Source organism: Mirounga leonina, unplaced genomic scaffold, assembly GCF_011800145.1.
Source record: "Mirounga leonina isolate KUSES-001 unplaced genomic scaffold, KU_Mleo_1.0 Mir_54, whole genome shotgun sequence".
Lineage (NCBI taxonomy): Eukaryota > Metazoa > Chordata > Mammalia > Carnivora > Phocidae > Mirounga > Mirounga leonina.
Window position 1 is genome coordinate 9,425,238 of NW_023270812.1, and position 6,526 is coordinate 9,431,763.

The 6,526-nt window shown below is 57.6% G+C and overlaps 1 long non-coding RNA gene across 1 annotated transcript; it reads left to right on the plus strand.

Annotated features, from left to right (window-relative positions):
* The first annotated feature begins 3,543 nt into the window (after nucleotides 1-3,543).
* On the plus strand, nucleotides 3,544-5,876 carry LOC118001789. Its single transcript, XR_004676842.1, has 3 exons — nucleotides 3,544-3,805; nucleotides 5,510-5,687; nucleotides 5,764-5,876. It is a non-coding gene; the product is annotated as an uncharacterized LOC118001789 (long non-coding RNA).
* Nucleotides 5,877-6,526: the final 650 nt, after the last annotated feature.

The following is a 6,526-nucleotide window of genomic DNA, read 5'->3' on the forward strand; positions in this document are numbered from 1 at the left end:
CAGTCGGGCCCCAGCCAGTGCCTGCTGGGCCACCCAGCCAGGGCAAGTTCACGACCCGCCAGAGACCCTGACCCTCTGTGTGGGCTGCCGCAGCTGGTTTCACCGGGGCCCGCAGGGGAGGCTCCCGGTCGCCCGAGAGCGGCACCCAGACAGCGGCCCGGCTCGGCTGATGGCCCGCGGGCCTCAGCCCTGCTCCCTCGGCTGACAGCACTTGCAGTTCTCTGCCGAGGAAACGAGCTTCTACCTTCAGGAGCTGTGTTTTGTCCCTGGCAACCAACACTCAGATTTTCATCCCAACTGCACTACTTACAGGAAAATAGTCTTACGTGACGAGGTGCCCAGTAAAAGTATTAGGAGTATTTTTTTGAAGCCTAGTTGTAGATCTGCTTTATTGGCTTGTTTGCTTACTTCTGCAAGGCTATTGGAAAGGCTACTGCCCAATGAGCTGCCTCAAGTCTTTCATTAAAAGAAAAAAAATAGAATCATGTTAAATTTTCTTTGTCTTCTCTGCTTTAGTATATGACAAATCTTTTATTAGTGTTTTTTCATTCTTTTAAAAATTTTTTATTTCTTTTTATGTTTTTAAGTAATCTCTACACCCAATATGGGGCTCGAACTCATGACCCCGAGATCAAGAGTCGCACGTTCTACTGACTGAGCCCGCCAGGCACCGCTAGTTTTGTTTTTTTTTATCCTCAGTTTTTACTTGATTTATTTTTAAGTTTAAATTTTCTTTTTATTTGAGTGTAGTGGACACACGATGTTTACATTAGTTTCAGGTTCACTGGTAGTGATTCGACATGTCCACACGTTATGCTCCGCTCACCACAACCCTCTGTCCCCACAGAGCACTATCTCAATACCATTCACTATATTCCATAGGCTCTTACTCCCGTGACTTTTTCAAAACCATTCTAAGTATTATGCTATTTTTCTATGTGACTGAATACTAAATAATCCCTTTTTCCCCTGTAATTAGCATCTTTGAAAAAAATTTGAGTATGTAATTTATGAATTTTAAGGTTTAGGAGCTAAGTTCATGGAATAGTAGAGTCATTTTTTACAATAGTGGCTATTATGCATGGAAATGTTGGAAATTGTGTGACTCGTGTGTGTGTGTCCCAAAAGCTGCAATCTAAGAGAGTTCCAGTTCTCACTTCGCTACTGTCTCTTCGGTGGCCCCTGGCTCTGACTCTGCGTTGGCAGAATGCCACGAGCTTGCAGACTCCCTGGGGGTTTCCGTGGCAGCGGAGTCCAGAGCCCCGAGACCCAGTGCTGTGAGCCAGTATTCCACTCTCCAAAACCTCTGCAAAGCTAACTTCCTGTGCACGGCACTGTCTGCAGCGCCCAACACGCCCAGCGGGAGGAAACCATGCCACCAAGGTCACTTTTGCATCAAAGGACATTGCAGACTGCTGCAGACTCAGAGCCTGCCAGCCAGCCTGCTGCTGTCGAAACTCGGGGAGGGAAATGGCAGCCGTGTGTGTGTGTGTGTGCAAGTACGTGTGAGAGCGTGAGTGTGTGATAGTGAGTGAGTGAGGGTGTGAGAGTTTGTGTGTGTGAGAGAGTGTGTTTGAGAGAACAAGCATGTGAGTGTAAGTGTCTGAGAGTGAGAGAGGGTGTGAGTGAGAGTTTGTAGGTTGTAAGAGAGTATGTGACTGTGTGTAAGAGAACGTGAGGGTGTGTGTGAGTGAGTGTGTCAATGTGTGAGTACATGTGCATGAGAACGTGTGTGAGTGACAGGGTGTGTGTGTGTGAGGTGTGACTGTGTGTGAGAGAGCGTGAGGGTGTGAGTGTGAGAGTGTGTGGGTGAGTGTGCATGTGAGTGTGAGTATATGTGAGTGACAGGGTGTGTGAGAGTGTGTGAGGTGTGACTGTGTGAGAGAGCATGAGGGTGTGTGTATGTGAGAGTGTGTGCATGTGTGGGGCGTGAGGGGTGTGTGAGTGTGACCGTGAGAGAGCGTGAGGGGTGTGCGAGTGAGTGTGAGAGTGTGCGTGTGAGTGTGAGTGTATGTGTGTGACAGGGTTGTGAGTGTGTGTGGGGGGGTTGTGGGTGGGAGCGTGAGGGTGTGTGAGTGTGACTGTGAGAGAGCGTGAGGGGTGTGCGAGTGAGTGTGAGAGTGTGCATGTGAGTATATGTGTGTGACAGGGTGTGTGAGAGTGTGTGAGGTGTGACTTGTGAGGGGGTGTGTGTGCATGTGTGAGTGTGTCAGAGTGTGTGAGTACATGTGCATCAGAACGTGTGTGAGTGACCGGGTGTGTGAGAGTGTGTGAGTGTGACCGTGAGAGAGCGTGAGGGGTGTGCGAGTGAGTGTGAGAGTGTGCGCGCGTGTGACCGAGAGAGGAGGGAGCGCGGGGAGGGAGCAACGAGCGCACGGGGAACGCGGGCGGCGCGTGGCGGGCGCGTCACTCGGCCGGAGCCCGGAGCCCGCGGCGCTTGCTCGCCCCGCTGCCGCAGGGGCCTCGGGCGCGGCCTTTCCCGGCGTCCTCGTTCCTCCATCGCAAGCTGACGACACACGCTGGGGGCGCGCCTTGCCTCCGTTTCCGGCGGGCGCGTGTCGACTTCCGGCCGGTGGCCGCGGCCCGCATGGCCGGGGGGGCGGGGACCCGGCAAGGCGCCTCTCCTTCGCCCCCCGCCCCGCGAAAAGTGAGGTCAGGGCCGTGCAGCTGCTGCTCGAACTCACCGGGGAGCTTGTTCTCCCGAAGAGAGACGCCGTTGGCGGTTTCGTTTGCCGCCCCCGAATGCAGCTCGTGCCGCGCGGCGCAGCCTCTTGTTTCGTTTGGGGCGAGTCTCCGGAGCCTGGCGTCCGTCCGTCCGTCCCTGCGGACTGTCCGTCCGTCGCATCCGCCTCTGCCGCCGCCCTCGGCAGCGGGAGGCCAGGCGCGACCGCCGGCCGACGGGCGCCCCGCGCGGGCCGGGCCGTGAGCCCGAAGCGGAGACGGACACGCGGCCGGCCGGGCGTCCAGGCTCCCGTCTGGCGGGGACGCGGGGAAAGATGGCCGGCGGCCCGCGTCGCACACTCAGCCTCGGGGAGGAGCGGAGAGAGGCCGAGAGGAGGGAGGACGGCGGAGGAGGAGGAGCGCGCAGAACGGGGCTCCTCGAGTTTGCTCCTTTGCCATAGCTGCGTTTCTTCGCGGTTTTTCCCCGGCAAGTGGCTATATGGCGGCCGTGGGCCCGTCCTCAGTCGCCCTGCTGCGTATTTCCCGCAGCTCAGAGGCCTGTAGCCCGAAGTGTAAAAATAGAAAGTGTCTAAATTACATAAGCTCAGCTTTGGAAACAAAAAAAGGGGAACTGGAGGGCGTTTCTAGAGACAGACTCTTTTTAGAGATTTATCGACTGGGCGCCCGGGTGGCTCAGTCGGTTGGGCGACTGCCTTCGGCTCAGGCCATGATCCCGGGGTCCTGGGATCGAGCCCCGCGTCGGGCTCCCTGCTCGGCGGGGAGTCTGCTTCTCCCTCTGCCCTCTTCCCTCTCGTGCTCTCTGTCTCACATCCTCTCTCTCTCTCTCTCTCTCTCTCAAATAAATAAATAAATAAATAAAATCTAAAAAAAAAAAAAGACTTATGGACCGATTCAGAGGGAGCGTGAGCAGGGCGGGGGCCGGGCCGAGGCAGGGGGCCTCCCCGCCTTACGCTTCCCGCCGCCGGCGGGTCACGGTCGGTCAGCGGGGACGCCAGCGTCCCTGACCGCAGGAGAGAAAACGCGGCGACGTACTCGGCGACGCGGGAGTCACGGGAGGGATCCCCGCGGGCAGGCAAGGGGCGCGGTTCCAGGACACGTCTTGCTTCGGACACTCGCCGGCCAGGTGTGGTGTCTCCTACCGCGGGTCGCGCGGGGTCTGGGGGCCGCGGCGCGGGAAGGAAAGCGGGAGGCAGAGGCCCTGCCCGCAGGCACGCAGGTGGGGCGGGGGCAGCTTCGCGGACGGCTGGCTGCTCGCCTGCGCCGGGCGGCCCGACCCAGCGAGCCCCCCGTGCCCCGGGCCGCCGAGCCCGCCGCCCCCGGGGGCCCCCAGGCCCGCAGCCGCGCTGGCAGCCCCGCGCCACCCCGGGCCGAGGGATGCGGTCCGCTCCCGACGAGCGCGGTTACGTGAGGCTCCTGTCTGGAGGGGCGGGTGGCCGGAGCACACGGACGCTCCCGTCCCCTGGGGACCGCCTGAGCCCGTTTCGGGAGCGGGCAGCAGACTCAGGAGGGGCTCCCACGCCTCGGTGATGGGCGACGAGGCCCACGAGGTGGCACGCGCCGGGCCCTCTGCTCGACCCCAGAGAAGGCCGCGGAGGCAGACACCGCGTGGGGACCGGGTGTGGCCCCCGGAGGAGCCTCGGGGTTCTGTGCAGACCCCGCTTCCTCTCTGCTGGCTCTCTGCACCGGACCTCTCCGTCACCGAGGCAAGTCAACCGAAATGCTTAGGGACACAAGTGCTGAAGGTAAAGGAAATTGGTTGGTTGTTTTGTTTAAGATTTTATTTATTTATTTGACAGAGGGAGACAGAGCGAGAGAGGGAACAAGCAGGGGGAGTGGGAGAGGGAGAAGCAGGGAGAAGCAGGCTTCCCGCCGAGCAGGGAGCCCGATGCGGGGCTCGATCCCAGGACCCCGGGATCGTGACCCGAGCCGAAGGCAGACGCTTAACGACTGAGCCACCCAGGCGCCCCTGGACCCAGCAATTCTTAATTTATTTATTTATTTGACAGAGGGAGACACAGCGAGAGAGGGAACACAAGCAGGGGGAGTGGGAGAGGGAGAAGCAGGCTCCCCGCCGAGCAGGGAGCCCAATGCGGGGCTCCATCCCAGGACCCCGGGATCGTGACCCAAGCCGAAGGCAGACACTTAACGACTGAGCCACCCAGGCACCCCTGGACCCAGCAATTCTTATTTATTTATTTATTTGACAGAGGGAGACACAGCGAGAGAGGGAACACAAGCAGGGGGAGCGGGAGAGGGAGAAGCAGGCTTCCCGCGGAGCAGGGAGCCCGATGCGGGGCTCGATCCCAGGACCCTGGGACCATGGCCTGAGCCGAAGGCAGACGCTTAACGACTGAGCCACCCAGGCGCCCCTGAAATGTAGTTGTTGTTGTTGTTTTTTTAAAGATTTTATTTATTTATTTGACAGAGAGAGACACAGCGAGAGAGGGAACACAAGCAGGGGGAGTGGGAGAGGGAGAAGCAGGCTCTCCGCCAAGCAGGGAGCCCGATGCGGGGCTCAATCCCAGGACCCTGGGATCATGACCCGAGCCCAAGGCAGACACCCAACGACTGAGCCACCCAGGCGCCCCACAGAAACTTATTAAGAAAACCACACGCTACAGCAAAACCTAGTGTTCTCTAAATCCGTTCTATTTTTTCCATCAAATATTTAGCCCCTTTTCAGTGAGTTCAAGGGACCCTTTTAGACTAGAATGGGAATAATAATTAACAAACAACCAATCTTAAAAATGGGCAAAGACGAGAACAGAGAGTGCGTCAGAGATGGTACTGGGATAAAGATGGTGCTCAACCGTATCCATCATTACAGGGGAGAAAATCAAAACCCCAGTGAGATCTCCCACGGACCTGCAGGAAGAGCTCGAATTCAGCACGTGACCACACCGAGCATGGGCAGGATGGGGAGCAGCTAAAGCCCCATCCGCTGACGGTGAGAACGTCAAACAGCGTGAGCACTTGGGAGGCCAGTTTCACCGTTTCTCCAACAGGTAATCATGCGTTTACCAGTGACCCCATTTCCATGCCTAGGGGTTTACCCAAGACGAATGATATCTGCACACACAGTCTTGTGTAGGTGTGCATATGGCAGCCTCATTTGTGAGAGCCCGAAGCTGGAAACAGCCCCGACGTCCACGGAGTGTGGTGGAGCCATCCGATGGGACAGAGCCCAGCAGCAGAGCAGAGTAAGTTCTGCATACGCGCTGTACCTACCACAAGGCTGATTCTCGCAGAGGAAAAGGAAACAGACCCAAAGGCACGCATAGTGGAGAGTCGCCTGCATAGACGTCTAGAAAACACAACCTAACAGATCAGTGGTTGCTTCTGGATGAGGAGGAAAGGGAGGAGGCAGAAAAGGCCGGGGCGGGGGGGGGGGGGGAAATATACAAAGGGACAGGGACATTTGGGGGCGGATGGGCTCATCCACTATTTTGAATATGGTGATGGCTTCACAGGTGGATACACAGGCCAGACTTACGAAGTACATGGGTTTATGTATGTGCGGCTCGTTGCATGTCAAGGACACCTCAGAAAGCTATGAAGCAGACAGAATCTTCATTTGCCTCTGCAAGCCCCCGGCCACTGTCAACCACCTTATTCTCTCTAAAGATGGCATTTGTCCCCATCGCCTTGCCACCCCTGTGACCTGATTTCCACCGAAACCACTCCTGTGAGGGCCATTGATCACCTGCCGAGCGTGAGCCTGTGAGCCCGTGAGCCCGAGGTCCCCGTCCCTCGGCCCCCAGCCGATGGCCACTCTCCCTCTCTTTCGCTGCCTACGTCTTACAAGCTCTCTGCGGCCCTTTGGTTCTTGTCCTACGCCTTCCTC